Source organism: Lontra canadensis, unplaced genomic scaffold (assembly GCF_010015895.1).
Source record: "Lontra canadensis isolate GAN:19392208 unplaced genomic scaffold, GSC_riverotter_1.0 scaffold93, whole genome shotgun sequence".
Lineage (NCBI taxonomy): Eukaryota > Metazoa > Chordata > Mammalia > Carnivora > Mustelidae > Lontra > Lontra canadensis.
Genome location: NW_022631087.1, coordinates 2,390,723 through 2,408,738, shown reverse-complemented (window position 1 = coordinate 2,408,738; position 18,016 = coordinate 2,390,723). Strand labels below are relative to the sequence as shown.

The window sequence follows — 18,016 nt, the reverse complement described above, 5'->3', positions numbered from 1 at the left end:
CCCTCCCAGCAGCCCCCAGCCGGCCGCCTCCGAACGTGCGCACGCGCGGCGCCCCTGCTGCCTGCTCCCGCCCCTTGGCCCCCTGGGTGCCTCTGCGGGAACCCCTGGCCCGCCTGCGCGCGCGCCTTCTCCAGGGGCCTCCCGCCCCCTTTCCTCCACCGTCCAATCAGATCGGGCGAGGGGAGCGGAGTCCGGGGCACGCGCTGGCGGCGGGCCTCAGGGTTCAAGCGCTCGCCCCGCCGCTCAGTGAAGCTTTCGTTCAGCTGCAAGTAACGGTTGGTCGGAATTGAGAACCTTTCCCCTCGGGACGGTGGGATGGTGTCCAGTTTTTCGGGCTCTTAGTCCCTGGGCTTCAGTCTTCTTCCCTCCCCTCCTGCCCTTCAGAATAGTGACGAGCTAGGCCTTCTGTCAGCCCTTCACTGTGGGGCTCTTGAAGCGCGCCCTTACTGTCCAGGTGACAGCGGTGGCGACAGGGACGTTGGGGTCGTTATTATCAAGCCGCCCTGGCCCGGAATTGGCAGGAAGAACCGCTGCTGTTGAAGCTGGTCGCCGGGCCTCCTGCAGCGTCGAGGGCTCGCCAGGCGCTCCCAGGAGGAGAGTGGGTGCCTGGTGGTGGATAGAGAAGTGAGTCGGAAGTTAGAACCGTGGCGCGGCGCCCTTCCCTCGCCACCGGCTGACTCGCAGGGTGCCTCTTCTCGCCTCCCCGCCGCGGCAGAAGCTCTGCCTGCCGTTCTGGAAGGTGTGGAGACGCATGTAGCGCTGAGACGACGCTGTCCGTACCTGAGCTCTGGGCGATGGGAGGCGTCTCACTCTTACTGTAGGTGTCGTGGCGACGCGGGGAGATGAGGGGCGCAGAGGCCGCTCAACTAGGTAGATGGGACCCGCTCACCTTCCTCTGCCCCTCCTCCCACACCGTAACGCGAAGAGGAGAGGACGTCCATCGTAGGTTTTTTGAGAGTATCAAGAGGTGGTGGGTGTGAAAGGGCTTTCCAAAATGTGGGTTCCTGTACAAGTCCGAGATCTTCCTTGTAGGTCCGGTCGGCAAGACAGAACGCACGCGAAGCAGCCAGTCAATAACCTCACAAAATGTTTTGTTTTGTTCCCCCCTCCCCAGTGCAAAATAGAGTGATGCAACCGAATACCAACTGTTGACCAGGATCAGAAAGGGACACGCTAACCCAAGAGAGCAGCCTGGAAGAGGCTAACTTTGACCCAGGTCATAAAGGTAGTGAACTAAATATAGTTTATGGTTTCAGCCGAGTCATTGATTTATCAAAGCAGTAAATCAGATCCACTTAGACTATTGATCTAAGACTATGAGGACATTTTAGTTTCCCAGAACTTAAAGGGGAAATTAAATAATATTGTCACTTTAAAATATAATTTGGACAGGGCGGGGTGGGGGGGGGGTGCTTGGGTGGCTCAGTCGGGTAAGTGTGGGATACTTGATTTCGGCTCAGGTCAGGATCTCATGATCCAGCCCCTGGCACAGTGGGCGTGGAGCCTGCCTAGAATTCTCTCTCTCTCTCTCTCTGTCCCTCCTCCCTTCCCTTTCTAAAAAAAAAATTACAGAAATAAATAAAATATGATTTGGATGATTATCAGACTCTGAGGATTGCGGTATTTACCCAAAATGTGAAGAGTTGAGTACATACTCTATTATTATCACAGAAACCTCTGTCCCTAATACCTAACTTTTCCAGGGTAAACACTAGGCAGAATGACAAGTGGACAATTACATTGTGCTTCCCTTGCACCCTTGCACTTCTTTCTCTCTGCAAGAGAATTTAATCATTATTAAAGTATAAATGATTAATAAAACTGAGGTCGCTCCTGGGAGATTACATTTTTATAGTTATTTAAGTCGTAATCCACAGCAGTGGTTAAAAACCACCACATAAACCAACCAAGATGGAGGGAAGCTCGTTGGGTTGTTGTGAGTCCACTAGAACCTTGTGAAACTACCAGTATAGATAGTCATGTATTTTTTGTAAGGCTGACACCATCATTTCTTACTGCCTCGGTTTTCAAACTTGTAAAAGTGAATAGCACAACTTGGTGCTCACCCACCACTAGATCTGAAATGAAAATATTATGATCATGATGAAATGGCTTCTACAGAGAATTCTCTCTTGATTTGGAGTACTGTGGTATGGCAGAAGGAGTCTCAAGAACTCAGGCCCACTTCATTTTATAGACTGAATCCACTCAGGTCTTTTTCCTGTTCTGTGAAATCTCATTCTCAGATTATTAAAATGAAACCATTTCTAGATGTTACTTTGATTGACTAATGTCTTAAAATGATGAGTCCTTGGAGCCTTTAGGCAATAACTTTCTTTTAATCAAACAAATTCTTAATGCAGCCTTTATCAGTTATCCAGTTTCTTAGATCACTGTTTTCCTCTGGTTGGTTACACGCAAATAGCCTTCTGCATTATTGAAAAACTAGAAATTAGGTGTGATATTGCATGCTTAACAAGAGGGGGCATTCAAAAAGTAAGGGCCAGAAAGAAGCAAGCTGTACACCAGAAACATGAAAGCAAAAAATAAATTATTTATAGACATTGAAGTTGAAAGGGATCCCAACCCAACTTTCTATCCATCACATGAATCTGCCTCCTAGCATAGGCATAATAATAGTTTTCGTCATTGAGTTGTTGACCACTCTTCTCAGTGCTTCTATGTAAATTTACTTAAATGACAAATTACTTGGTGTAAGGTCCACATATTTTCCTATGTTCCATCATATATTTTTATGAATGTATTGCATTATCCTGGCATTTTGAAATGAGCTGGACAGTTAACAGCTTTATATAGATTATCACCCAATGTAAATTATTTTGCTTTTCTATTCTCAATTTCTTACTGTCCTTTGACTTTCCTGGAACAATTACCTGGACTGTTCTTGGTTTTCCTTTCTGTGCCCCAATGGCTTTCTTAACCTTTTGTGTGATAGAACTAAGGTTTTTTGGCAGGTGTTGTTTTTTGGTTTTTTTTTTAAGATTTTATTTATTTGTCAGAGCAAGAGAGAGCACAAGCAGGGAGAGTGGCAGGTAGAGGGAAAAGCAGGCTCCCTACTGAGCAAGGAGCCCGATGCAGTACTTGATTCCAGGACCCTGGAATCATGACTTGAGCTGAAGGCAGACGCTTAACCAACTGAGCCACCAGGTACCCCTTGACACAAGTTTTTAGCACGTATCTCATTCCTCCCAATAATCCAATGAAGCAAGTACTGTTATCCCCATATTCATATGAGGAAACTGATACGTAGAGAAGTTAAAGAATTTATCCAGGGGCCCACAGCCCTTAAAGAGCAGATCCTGGTATAAAACATGTTTTTGTTTTTGTTTTTTTTTCTCACTCTAGGGCCTTAGTTCTCAACCACCAAATTCTGAGAGAAAAAAGCAGTCCCTGACATCAAGAGGCTGACCTGGTGCTATCAGCCAGGTCTTGGTGTTGCTAGGAGCTGGCCTGGCATAGCTAGGCCTTGATGTCTCCTATGGAACATAAACAGTTTCAGAGAACGTCAACATCAGAAAAGGCCACTGCATAATCATGATGGATCAGGACAAAAATAAGACTACTCCATAACCATTTCTGGACATAGAAACATGAACCTTTCCAAGCCACCAAATAGAAAACACAAACTGAAAATATCAAATAATGTGAGTGACTGTTACTTCTTTACCAGTTACAGCTTTAGCCTCGTGCTAGTCTTTCCTCTTTCTACAAAAGATTTATTAAGATACTCAACCATAGACTTACCACTGCTTCCTGACAGCTTACAGTTTAAAGCAAAGTTCCCCAAATGAGCTAACACAAATCCAAATCTTAATCTTAAATCCTTCCTCTTACTGAGATGCCTCACTGCTGCCCATAGTGTGTGCTTCCCCTCACTGAAATGAGTAATAAGGTGGTGCCTCGGTGGGTTAAGCCTCTGCCTTCAGCTCGGGTCATGATCTCAAGGTCCTGGGATCAAGTCCCGTATTGGGATCTCTGCTCAGCAGGGAGCCTGCTTCCTCCTCTCTCTCTCTCTCTCTCTCTGCCTGCCTCACTGCCTGCTTGTGATCTCTCTCTGTCAGATGAATAAATAAAATCTTTTAAAAAAAATGAGTAATAAGTGTATGTTGTTAAACCACTGATGTGTTCCTGGTGATCCCTGGCTAGAGAGCACTGATAGTTCTTTCTGGACTGTCCTATACAATGCATACCTACAGAGCAGAAAGCACGCTACTTACACATCTCTTGCCAAAGAAAGTGGGAACTCTTCTCCCATCTCTAGCCATAAGATTGTCACACCAAAGCTAAATGCTGTCCTTCATTTTTGTAGATTCTATATAGAGTGTTTGATAAATGGAATCTTACCGAAAGACAATGAAAAGAAAAGAAAATGTTGGAATAATTAAACATTATTTTGCAGGAAGAAAAGAACAACCTGTCAACCCATAGTACTTGCTTCATTAGATTATTGGGAGGAATGAGATATGCGCTAAAAACAAAATAACTGAAAATGGATCATAAATCTAAACACTTTTAGGAGAAAACAGGAGAAAATCTTTGTGACCCTAGGTTAGGCAAAAAATTTCTTACACCACCCAAAGTTCCATTAAAAGATTAATTTAGAATAATGTCTGCTCTTTGGATGTCAGTGTTTAGAAAATGAAAAATAACATACTGAGAGAAAATATTTGCAAAACATATCTAATAAATGACTGTATCCAGAATACATGAAGATCTCCTACAACTCAATAAAAAGACAAGTAATAAACCAGTTTTTAAAACATTGGGGTACTTGGGGCACCTGGGGTGGCTCAGTTAAGCATATGACTTCAGCTTAGTTCATGATCTCAAGATCTGGAGATTGAGCCTTATGTCGGGCTCCCCACTCAGCAGGGAGTGTCCCTGCTCCCTCTGCTCCTCCCGCTGCCTTCCTGCTCTCTCAAATAAATAAAATCTTTTTAAAAAATTGGGGTAGTTGAATGATCACCACAGGAGATAAACGGATGGCAAAAGAAATCATCATTAGTCATTAGGGAAATGCAAATCACATTGAAATATTACTCTTTGGTCAAAATAAAAATAATTCAGGGGTACCTGGGTGGTTCAGTGGGTTAAGCCTCTGCCTTTGGCTCAGGTCATGATCTCAGGGTCCTGGGATCAAGCCTTGCATCAGGCTCTCAGCTCAGCGGGGAGCCTCCTTCCCCCTCTCTCCCTGCCTCTCTGCCTACCTGTGATCTCTCTCTGTCAAATAAATAAGATCTTTAAAAAATAATAATAATAATTCCAAGTGCTGTTGAGGTTATGGAGCAACTAGAACTCCCAGACATTGTGGGTGGGACTGTAGGAAATAGAGCAACACTTGAGTAAAATTTGGTAGTTTGTTTTTTTTTTCTAAGATTTTGTTTATTTATTTGATAGATTTAGAGAGAGCACAAGTAGGCAGAGCAGCAGGGAGAGGGAGAAGCAGGCTCTCCACCAAGCAGGGAGCCTGATGGGGCTTGATCGCAATCATGACTGGGCCAAAGGCAGCCGCTTAACCGACTGAGCCACCCAGGTGCCCCAATCAGGCAGTTTCTTATGAAGTTAAACATAAGCTTACCATATGACCCAGCAATACCATTCCTAGATATTTACCCAAGAGAAATGAAAACATGTTTACACAAAAACTTGAATGCACTTTTTATAATAGCCAAAGACTGGAAAAAATCCAAGTGCCTTTTAATTGGTGAATGGATAAGCAAATAGTAGTTTGTATATACAATGGAATCTATTCACAATAAAAGGAACAAACTACTGATATAACAACATAAATTAATCTCAAGTGTATTCTTCCAACTGAAAGATGCAAATTCAAATATCTATATACTGGTGTTTCCATGTATATGACATTCTGTAAAAGCCAAAACTATATGGAAAGAAAACGGATTAGTGGTTGCATGGGAGTTGGGAAGTGTTGACTATAGAGGGGCTTGAGGGACTTTTTGGGGTGAAGGAACTCTTCGGTATCTTGAATGTGATGTGGGTTACACGTTGTATCTTTCAAAACTCAAGAGTTTTGGGGCACCTGGGTGGCTCAGTTATGCGTTTGCCTTCGGCTCATGATCGCAGCATCCTGGGATTGAGCCCCACAGCAGGCTCCGCTCAGCAGGGAGCTTGCTTCTCCCTCTCCCTCTGCCTGCCACTCCCCCTGCTTTTGCTCTCTCTCTCTCTCTATCAAATAAATAAATAAAATCTTTTAAAAAACCACCCTCATAGAGTTTTGAAGAAATCTTAGAAGCAATTTTGTTGCATGTCAATTATATTTCAATAAGCCTGATTTTAGAAAAATGTTGAAATGGAAGAAAAGTTGAGATGAGGTAGGACCACAGGGCACTATGAATGCAAAGACAACAGTAGCCTACCTGATAATTAAATTTTAAATCTTAAAAAGATAAATTATTAGTGCATAATACACATTATGAAACAACTTGTCCTTTTTTTCTTGTAGAGTAAGTTCATAGTACGTTGAAATGTTTTTGTAGAGGGGTGCCTGGGTGGCTTAGTCAGTTAAGCATCTGACTCTTGATTTTGGCTCAGGTCATAATCTCAGGGTCCTGGAATCAAGCCCTGTGTCAGGCTCCCCACTCAGTGGGGAGTCTGCTTGTCTTCCTCTCCCTCTGTCCCTCCCCCATGCTTGTGCTCAAGCTCTCTTTCTCTCATATAAATAAATCTTAAAAAAAAAAAAGGAACTATTTGGTTTATAATAGAGTAACTTAAAACTGCAGTTGAAAGTCACTGCCAACTGATTATGAATCAGAAATTAAGATAAAACATCTCTGAAACTAAGAACTGTGGGGAAATATATTTGGATTTCAAAAACTCTGATTTACAGCTTTGCAGGAACATGTTCATTGCAAAATGAGTTTCCTAGTGCTGTACTGTAGAGGTAAAGGCATTTGAGAGCCTACCAGGGTCAATAGTGGTCAAGTAGGCAAAAGTCGGTAAAAACATAGAAGCAAATTGAGTATCTTTAACTCGGCTTGTGTTACTGATAGGATGTTCATGAAGTGGGCATGCTACGAAATGCTCCCCTTTAGGAGCATATGTGGCTGCTCTCCTTTGGACCTAGGAAAAGGGAATAAAGATGAGAATATTTGCTTATCCATTCACCAATTAAAAGGCACTTAGATTATTTCCATTTGGGGGCTATTATAAATTGTGTCTCCAGGTTTTTGTGTAAACATGCTTTCATTTCTCTTGGGTAAGTATCTTGTTTAAGGATGATTTCAAATGTGCTAATACTTTTATAACCTCTATCATGTTATGTAGAGATCTAGCAGAGATACAGGTGGATAATCTGAGATTAATTTCTCAGTCCATGCTAATGGCCCATCCTGGATGTCACCCACTAGTGCCCAGAAGGCCTCCTTTTAATGGACTTTCTCATTTCCCTTTTCTACAGTGGCAGTGGTGGCCAGGGTCTTCACTCTGCTTAAGTCCTCCAGGCATCTTCTAAGAGCAGTTAAAGAAGACTGCACAGTACCTGGAAACCTTCCAGTTTCACTTGCAGAATTCAGCCTCACTCATAATTCCCTCGGTGAGTATGAAACTTCTATCAGATTGCCATAGAGCTGTCTGCTTAAAGGGTCTCAATGTGCCGGGTTGGTTTATCTACCAACTCTTCCAGCATCAGTAGCTAGTGTTGACTTTGCTTTCCTGAAGTATCTTGACAGCGATTCAAGAAATTTTTCCTGAAGGCGAAAAATTTTGGAGTCAAGCATTTCATATCCAGTATATCTTTGGGGTCAACCAGTTGTACTTCCATGTCTTTCATAAAGTCATTTTTAATTTGTGTATTCCTAGTTAGGGATTCCTTATCATCAGATTTTCCTGGTATTGCTTCTTTCTGCTCAGCTATAGTGAATTTTAAAGAAAAATCTCCTTCTGACTTAGCCCCATTTTTTTAATCCCTGAATTCAAATTCCTCTTTGGCATTTGTCAGTTCCTTTTCCTGTTCTACAGTTCTGTCTGAGTCTCCTAACCCAGAGCTGGGACAGAGCGTCTATAATTGCTTAAAGATTCTTTCATTTCTTCTGTCAATTGATCTTCTTTTCTTCTTTCAGCCACTGAAGGTTTGTCTGGCTCTTCTCTCCTTATATGACTTAGAATTTTTTCAAGCCCAGTGTAGTCTGCATTTTTTTTGCAGTCTCCCCCCTAACCCCTCCATGGTCAGAAGAGACAGCACAGGCTACAATGTCTACACTAAAGGTAGTGTTTTCTCTTCCCAATAGTTCCAAAAAGGGGGGAATTCAATTATTGAAAAGAAAATAACAAATTTTTTAAAAATATTTTTTTTAATTTATTTTAGAGAGAGAGAGAGAGTGAGAGCAAGTGAGGAGGGGTAGAAGGGGAGGGAGAGGGAGAAAGAATCTGAAGCAGACTCTATACCGAGTGCAGAACCCAATGCAGGGCTGGATCTCAGGACCCTGAGCTGAAACCAAGAGTCAGATGCTTAATCCACTGAGCTACCCAATCACCCCAGAAAACAATTTTAATAAAATTTATGGTAGGGTTGAAATAAAGTGGATACTTTCTATTGCTATATCTTGAACTTAGTGAAGAACCATTTTATTGTAGGAAATTGGTTTTTAGAAAGGGATCATTTTGTTGTGAGAGAGAGAAACCCATTTGAGCTAGAGTCAAACAGAGGTGGAATTGGGAAGATGATTGTGTAGACATCTTATGGAAGGCAAGGACAGTAAGTGTAACCAGATCTCATGAAGGTCTATAACCCTGAACTGGTAGGCTCTCTATGATTGAGGAAGATAATAAAAGTTATCTTTCCATATCCCTTACCAGATTAGCTTCAAACCAGCTTTGCTGCTAGAATTATTCGGACTCAAGTCTGCCTTGAGAAAACAACTTATTTAAAAACAACCCTGTTTAAATCTGGTTTCTACCCCTGGTTCCACCCTCTGTTGTAGTAGAATGCTAAGTATCCTATAGCTTGATTCTGCTGCAGGCCCTGCTCTTCCTATGGGCTGTTTGGCTTTGGTTTCTCTTTGAATAGTTTCTCTTATTAGTTGAGGGAACTGCTGTAGCCTTTGTTTCTTGTAACCAGAAGAATCTAACCAAAACATTGGGCGTTTCTTACATATCATCCGTGTGTTTAGCACTAGAAGATAGGTGATACAAATCTTATCCCTAGGTAGTTCGCTCTTAAGGCAAGACATAGGCACATTAAGCATTTATAAATCATTGAAGAATAATACAAATAAATGTTAAATGAGTGGTCTGACAATGAGGACTGAATGAATACAGAAAAGAGAGATCTGGATGTGGCCTGCAGAGAGCTTCTAAGATAAGGAGGTGGGAGGAAGTTATTTCTTAGTAAGTATTAAGTGCCTACTTTCACGAGGACTTGAGCTGGATACTTTTAAGTAGGCAGAGTGGAATGATTACTATTTTCTACTCACATCCAGTATAAATATTAGACCCACAAAGGGAACTAGTAGTAAAAACTTCACCTTGGGACAAAGCACGCAAAATGGTAGCAGAGTTCACCTGACAGAAGCCTTTTCAATGATAAAGAGTTAAATGTCAGTGGGTGAAGATGAGCAAGGTAAAGCTTTAAGAAAAATGCACAGTAGAGCAGCATAGGGTCTGTATTATCATTGGCAATAGTCAGGTTAAAAGAACCTGTATGTTTACCCTGGGATGGGGGACTTACTGAGTTAACATTTTCTTTTTGACCCAGAGCACGATATGGTTGTCTGGGATTTGTGTGGACTTCATTAAGAGAGCCTCTCATTTAGGCCTGTTTTTGGGAGCTACTTCCCACTTATGATTTAGGCAATACTGTATGCATTATAAAGGGTATGGTTTCTCTTTTACAACTGAAGAGAAAGAAAAACCCGAGGATATCTAGGATCTTAAATCCTCTATAACCAGGGAAGACAGATTTCTCCTAACATAAAATACTAATATCAAACAATATGCAAAGGCAAATGAATTCCAAGAGAGGAAACCCTGTTTTAGAGCAACTTTTGAAATCTGTCATATATACTCACATAGAATTTGAGGGAAATAACCACAAATCCTTCACCAAAGTGTGAAAGAGCCAACATTAATCTCTCCCTAGGTCTAAAACTGCCAAGCTAAAATTTGTTATCACTGACTCCTTGACCTACTTTCCTTCTTTGCTTTGAGGGCACATCCTTACATGGGGTCTAATCATTTATTTGCCAAGAGATTAATTAGCTTTTCAGAGCCTCTGTGCTAGTTAATAGTCCCAAAATAGACCACTAGTCCCACATCCCATTGCTTCTTAGGAAGATGGATTATAGGAGTGACAAAATTTGAGCAAGCTATATCTGTCAGTGCCTCTACGCTTATGAAAGATGTGACCTCCAACCCTTTCAGCTCAGTTGGTCTCTAGTGTGTTGCCTTAATTATGCTCCCCCTTCCTTCAAGATTCCTGGAGCCTTGAGTAGATAAACCTAAGTTTCAAGGTGATGTGACTAGCAATGTGATAATGGTGAATCAAAGTCCAGGTGCTATAACCAGACTTGGGTTTTAATCGTGACTCTGCTGCTTTGATCAGGTTACCTGTCTGGGCTTCTTTTCCCTGATCTCTAAAATGTAGACTGATAGTCCTCATCTCCTAAGATTGTGATGATGCTCAAGGAACAATGTATTAAACTGCTTACCCACAGAGTAAATATTCCGTATATAGGAGCTGCTTGTATTGTGATGGAGTTGAAGGCACAGCATCTTCTGCCTTCAAGCTATTGAGGCTTGAGGGCACATTGGATCCACTGGGGCTGTCAGAACTTCAGGGGAGCTGAGAAACATGGATGTCTTTGACTAAATTGTTGATCAATGTAGCAGAATCTGAATTTTTCCCACTATACCTAAATGTGAAAACATATAGCCCTCTATTCCTATAACTTGCCTTGATGCTCTGATTCCCTCTGGTGGCAGAGGAAAAATCACAAATTGCCAGCTATTATAGGTAACTCAGTCTCTTTCCATAATAAAGAGTCAACTTAGAGTCGACTTAGCCTCCTTAGGGTGGTCTTCCCCACCATACCCCTTCCCAAAGGGGCTGTGTGTTGTACATGATGACCTCATGGCAAGGTAGAAGAGGTGGCTGCTCTGTGAATGGGTTCTTGGTCTCTCTACTAGATTTTCACTGGTGGGCTCCATACAAATCTCATGTTCTAGTGCCTTCTCATCTTGACTTCTAAGCATTAAGTCGCAGGGCTCAGCTCAGGCTTCAGATATCTTAATCAAAAGTAACCCCCTAGGGGCACCTGGGTGGTTCAGTAAACCTGTGACTTCTGCTGAGTAATCTCAGGTCCTGGGATTGAGCCCCGCATTGGGCTCTCTGCTCAGCAGGGAGCCTGCTTCCCCCCACCACCTGCCTGCCTCTCTGCCTTCTTGTGATCTCTGTCTGTCAAAGAAAGAAAGAAAGAGAAGTAACCCCCTAGATTGAGTAACTTCAGTTACTCCTCTAGTTCTTGTATCATGGCTTTAAATATTATGTATACACCATTACTCCTAAAGTAATATCTCTAGTCCAGACCTCTCCCTTGAACTCCAGGCTTATATATATAAGTGCTTCTCTATAGAAGTCTGCAGTTAAGAAGTCTGCAAATAAGACTAGGCATGACTGAAAGCACAGTTAGGGGCATAGAGATTAGAAATGAGAAAAGAAAAGATGAAACAGAATAAAACAAAGACATTAAAAAAGCTAGAGCAAATGGCAAATAATAGAAGACAGGCAAAATACTTAATTCTCCCCTAAGAAGAAAAGCAGAACAGCAGAACATTAGAAATACTTATAAGCAAAATTTTAAAATGTATTTTTTCTGGGGAAAAAAACCTGAAATCTACATTTTAACTGATACATAATAATTTAGGGAAAATTTGCTCAATAATGCCCAACACAATATTTTATTAAAACCATTGGACATTAAAAGATAAAGAATATGACTTCAAGAAGAAAACAGCATAAAATACTCATGATCTTGGGTTAGACAAAGTATAACACCAAAATCACTTAGACACAACACCAAAATCACTTCCAGAAAAGATAAAATTGATAAACTAGACGTCATCAAAATAAAACTTTTGCACTTCATGATACACCATTGGAATAGAAAGACAAACCTCAGAGAAAATATTCGCAAATCTTATATCTGATACAGGAGTTGTATCCAGAATATAGAAAGACCTTAATAAAAAGACAACACAATTAAAAACCCAATGAGCAAAATATTTTATTTTTTTAAAGATTTTATTTATTTGATAGAGCGAGAGATCACAACTAGGCAGGGAGGCAGGCAGAGAGAGGGGGAAACGGGCTCCCCGCTGAGGAGAGAGCCTGATGCGGGGCTCGATCCCAGGACCCTGAGATCATGACCTGAGCTGAAGGCAGAGGCTTAACCCACTGAGCCACCCAGGCACCCTGAGCAAAATATTTTAATAAGCATTTTACCTGTAAAAGATATATGAATGACTAATAAATACCTAAATACCTGAAAAGATGTGTAAAATCACTAGTCATTAGGGAAATGAAGATCAAATCTATTGAGATACCACTTCACACCCACAAAAATGGCTATTATTAAAAGATAGGCTACAATCTATGGTGATTTTACTATAGTCCTAGAGAAACTAGAACCCTCAGACACTGCTGGTGGGGGTATAAAATGGTACAACCATTTTGGAAAATAGTTTGGCAGTTTCTTAAAAAGGTAAACAAACTTACATATGACCTAGCATTTCCACTCCTAGGTATCTGCCCAAGAGAAATGAAAAGCAAATATTTTCACAGAGACTTGTACACAGAGGTTCCTAGGATTGGCAATAGCCTAAGTGTAGAAATGATCAAAATGTTCATCAGCTGGTGAATAGATAAAATATAGTAGTCAATTCTCATTATTCATGGGTTCCGCATATGCAGATTTCCCTGCTTGCTAAAACCTATTTGTAACCTCAAAAATCAGTCAGGATTTCCAGGCCATTCTTGGATATGCACATGTGCAGAGCAGCAGAAAATTTGAGCCACCCAACAAACATGTTCCCGCTGAGGTCAGACAAGGTGACACTCTGCCTTCTCGTTTCAGTCCTGTTCCTGTACCCAGTTGTCCTTTTGCAGTCTATTTAATGCCATTTTTTCCCTTTTTTTTGGTGCTTTTTGTTGGTGATTTTGTTTAAAAAGGCATCCAAGCCTAGGGCTGAAGTGCTGGCTAGCATTCCTAGGCACAAGAAGGTTGTGATGCGCCTTGTGGAGAAGAAGACGTGTTAGAGAAGCTTCATTCAGGCATAAGTTATAGTGCTGTTTGCCATGAGTTCAATGTTGTTGTTTTTTTTAATTTATTTTTATTTTTATTTATTTATATTTATTTATTTATATTTATTATTTATAAATATATTTATTTATTTTATTTATTTATTTGACAGAGAGAGAGAGCGAGAGAGCACAACCCAGGAGACAGAGGGAGAGGGAGAAGCAGGCTCTCTGCTGAGCAGGGAGCCCAATGCAGGGCTTAATCCCAGGACCATGGGATCATGACCTGAGCCAAGGCAGCTGCTTAACCAACTGAGCCACTTAGGTGCCCCCATGAATTCAATGTTAATGAATCAACACTAAATAGTAAATACGGTGTCTTTAGACAGAAACACGTACAAAACAAAGTTATATATTATTAGTTGATGAAAATGACACGTTGCAGGAACCTAACCCTGCATTTCCCCTAGGGTCAATAATTCAGTATTCGCTAAATTCAGAGTTTGGAATGATTTTGTAGGACATAACTACTAGGAATAATGAAAATAGGCTCTGTATCCATACAACAGAATACTGTTCAGCAGTTAAAAAGGACCAAACCACTGATCGATGCAACAACATATGTGAACCTCAAAGACACGCTGTGTATGTAGGAAGAATGGGAAATTGAGAGCCAAAGGAAAATGCCAATTCATAATATACAATTAGATAATTTTATTATTGAGCAAAAAAATACCACAATGTAGACAAGTTACTCACAAGTGGCTACAAAGCTACAGTGGATTTTTATTTCTATTTATCTGGAATCAAAGCTACAGTTGTTATACAGCATTCTTTTTTTTTTTTTTGGTTCTGTGAGGAGCCTGACGCAGGACTCGATCCCAGGACCCTGGGATCATGGCCTGAGCCAAAGGCAGTTGCTTAATGAACTGAGCCACCCAGGTGCCCTCCCCCTCATCTTATTTTTAATAGATAAAGCAATTTTTTTAATTTGTATTACTCGATATATTGAGCTTACTCTGACATCATCTTTTTAAAATTATTTATCAGGCTTACTCTGAAGTCCTGATTTTCATAATCAATCAGACTTACTTTCACATTCTGTTCTTTATAACTTTTATCAGCACCTCCTCTGGCTGCCTCTGCTAGTGCATCTGGTACATACGATTCATTACATGCTTCAACATTCCTCAATAACATTTCCCACTTGTGAAAGAATCCAGATGCAAAAGGCTACATATTACATGATCTCATTTATGTGACTTTTCCAGAAAAGGCAAATCCCTTTGGATTTTTTTTTTCAAAGATTTTATTTTTGAGTAATCTCTATACACAACCTTGGGCTCAAACCCACAAGCCTGAGATTGTGCTCTATCGACTGATCCATCCAGGTGCCCTGGCAAATCTCTTTTTAAAATTGGGATATAATTGGCATGTACTGTTGCGTTAGTTTTAGGTGTACAACATAATGTTTCAATAGGTGTATAAATTGTGAAGTGATCACCACAAGAAGTTTAGTTAACATCCATCACCATACATGGTTACATTTTTTTCTTATGAAAACTTTTAAGACCCACTCTCTTAGCAACTTTCTAGTGTGCAGTACAGTATTGTGAAGCCTGCTGTACCTTAAATCACAGGACTTACTTGTAACTGGAGGTTTGTACCTTGCACCACCTTCATCCATTTCTCCTGCCCCCTCACGCACCACCTCTGGCAACCACTAATCTGTTCTCTGTATCTGTGAGTGGCGTTTTGTTAAACACTTGTTTGTTTCTTTAGATTTCACATGTAAGTGAGATCATACGGTATTTGTCTTTTTCTTTATGACGTATTTCACTTATACTGCCCTCAAGTTGCATCCACATTGTTCCAAATGACAGAATTTCCCTTTTTATGGGCAGTTTTTCATTGTATATGTATGCCACATTTTCCTTATCCATTGATGGACACTTAGGTTGTTTCTGTGTCTTGGCTATTGGAAACAATGCTATACTGAATAAACGGGGGTGCAGATATCTTTTTGATAGTGATTTTGTTTTCTTTGAATCCGTAATGGGGTTGCTGAATCACGTATTAGTTCTATTAATTTTTTGAAGAACTTCTATATTCTTTTCCATCGTGGCTGCACTAATTTATAGTCCCACTAACAGTGCCCAGGGGTTCCTTTATTTCCACATCATTGCCAATACTTGTTAGTTCTTGCCTTTTTGACAGTAGCCATTTTAGCAGGCATGAGGTGATTATCTCATTGTGGTTTTTATTTGCATTTCCCTGATGATTAATGATATTGAGCGTCTTTTCAGGTACCTGTTGGCCGTCTGTATGCCTTATTTTTGAAAAATGTCTCTTCAGATCTTCTGCCCATTTAAAAAACCAGGTTGTGCCTTTCTGCCTGTGGACACTGCCAGGTAAGCATTGTTAAAGTCTCCCCTCCCACCTCCATCATGTCTCAGTCAGAGACTCCCACAGACCCTGAACAACTGCAGAAGCTCTTCATCGAGGTTTGAGCTCGGCAACAACGATGAGTCTGAGGAGCCATTATGAGCAATGGGAACACTTATGGACTGTGTGGTAATGACAGATCTAAAGACCAAGCACTCCAGAGGCTTTGGGTTTGTCACGTACGCCACTGTGGAGACGGTGGATGCAGCCATGAAGGCAGGGCCACACAAGGTGGATGGAAGAGTTGTGGAGCCAAAGAGGGCTCTCTCAAGAGAAGATTCTCAAAGACCTGGTGCCTACTTCACTGTGAAAAAGATTTTTGTCAGCATTAAAGAAGACACTGAAGAACATCATCTAAGAAATTATTCTGAACAGTATGGAAAAACTGACATGACTGACATCATGACTGACTGAGGCAGTGGCAATAAGAGAGGCTTTGCTTTTATAACATTTGATGACCATGACTCTGTACCCAAGACTATCATTCAGAAATACCACACGGTGAATGGCCCCAACTATGAAGTAAGGAGAGCCCTATCGAAGCAAGAGGTGGCGAGTGCTTTATCTGGCCAAAGAAGTTGAAGTAGTTCTGGAAACTTTGGTGCTGGTCGTGGAGGTGGTTTCGGTGAGAATGCCAACTGTGGTCATACAGGAAACTTAGGTGGCAGTCAAGGTGGTGGCAGACACAGTGACAGTGGGGATGGCTATCATGGATTTGATAATGTTAGAAGCAACTCTGGAGGTGGTGGAGGCTATAATGATTTTGTCAGTTATAATAATCAATCTTTAAAATCTGGACCCATGAAAGGAGGATATTTTGGAGGCTGAAGCTCGGCCCCTGTGGTGATGGAGGCCAATACTTTACAAACCATGAAACCAAGGTGGCTACAGTGGTTCTAGCAGTAGCAGTAGCAATGGCAGTGGTGGGACGTTTCCATTGCTTCCAGGAAGCAGAGCTCAGCGGGAGAGGAGAGCCAGAGAAGTGACAGGGAAGCTACAGGTTACAACAGATTTGTGATTTCAGCCAAACATAGTGGTGGCAGGGCCAAGCTATTACAAAGAAAACCTGTTTTAGACAATCCTCATGTGTATGGGCAAAAAACTCAATGTCTGTATTTGTGACTGATTGTATAACAGGTTATTTTAGTTTCTGTTCTATGGAAAGTGTAAAGCATTCCAACAAAGGGTTCTAATGTAGTTTTTTTTTTTCACCCATGCTGTTGATTGATAAATGTAATTGTCTGATCATGATGCTGAATAAATGTGTCTTTAAAAAATTAAAAACAAAAAATAAAAAATAAATCATTTTTCTATTGAGTTGTATGAACTCTTTATACTTTTTAATATTAGCCCCTTATCAGGCATGTGATTTGTAAACATTTTCTTCCAATCCGTAGGTTGCCTTCTCATTTTGTTGATGGTTTCCTTTGCTGTACAGAAGCTTTGTGGTTTTATGTAGTCCCACTTGCTTATTTTTGCTTTTGTTGCCTTTGCTTTTGATGTCAAATTCAATAAATCATTGCAAAGAGCAAGTCTAGGAGCTTACTACCTATGTTTTCTTCTAGAAGGTTTATGGTTTCAGGTCTTATGTTTGAGACTTTGATCCATTTTGAGTTAATTTTTGTGTATGGTGTAAGGTAGTGACCCAGTTTTATTCTTTTGCAAATGGATTTCCAGTTTTCTCAGCACCATTTATTGAAGAGACTGTCCTTTCTTCATTAAATAGTTTTGCCTTTTTTGGTAATTAATTGACCATCTATGCATGGATTTATCTCTGGGCTTTATTCTGTTCCACTGATCTATATGTCCCTTTTTATGCCAATACCATACTATTTTGATTACTGTTGCTTTGTAACATAATTTGAAATCTGGAAATGAGATACCTCCAGCTTTGTTCTTTTTTTCTCCAGATTGCTTTGGCTATTTAGGATCTTCTTGGTTCCATACGAATTTTTATAATTATTTGTTCTACTTCTATGAAAAATACCATTGGAATTTTGATAAGGACTGCACTGAGTCTGTAGATTGCTTTGGGTGGTATGGACTTTTTAACAATATTAATTCTTCCCCCAAAAAACCAATATTAATTCTTCAGTTCATGAGCATGGAATGTCTTTCTACTTATTTGCATCTTTTTCAATTTCTTTCACCAATGTTTTATAGTTTTCAGTGTATAGGTCTTTCACCTCCTTGGTTAAATTTATTCCTAGGTATTTTATTTTATTTATCTTAAAATTTTAAAAAAATTTTTTCTCAGTAATCTCTACACCCAGTGTGGGGCTTGAACTCATGACC

The 18,016-nt window shown here is 40.6% G+C and overlaps 1 pseudogene; it reads left to right on the top strand.

The window, feature by feature from the left end:
• Positions 1 to 29: 29 nt before the first annotated feature.
• LOC116854548 lies at positions 30 to 16,969 on the top strand (annotated as a pseudogene).
• The last annotated feature ends 1,047 nt before the right edge of the window (positions 16,970 to 18,016 follow it).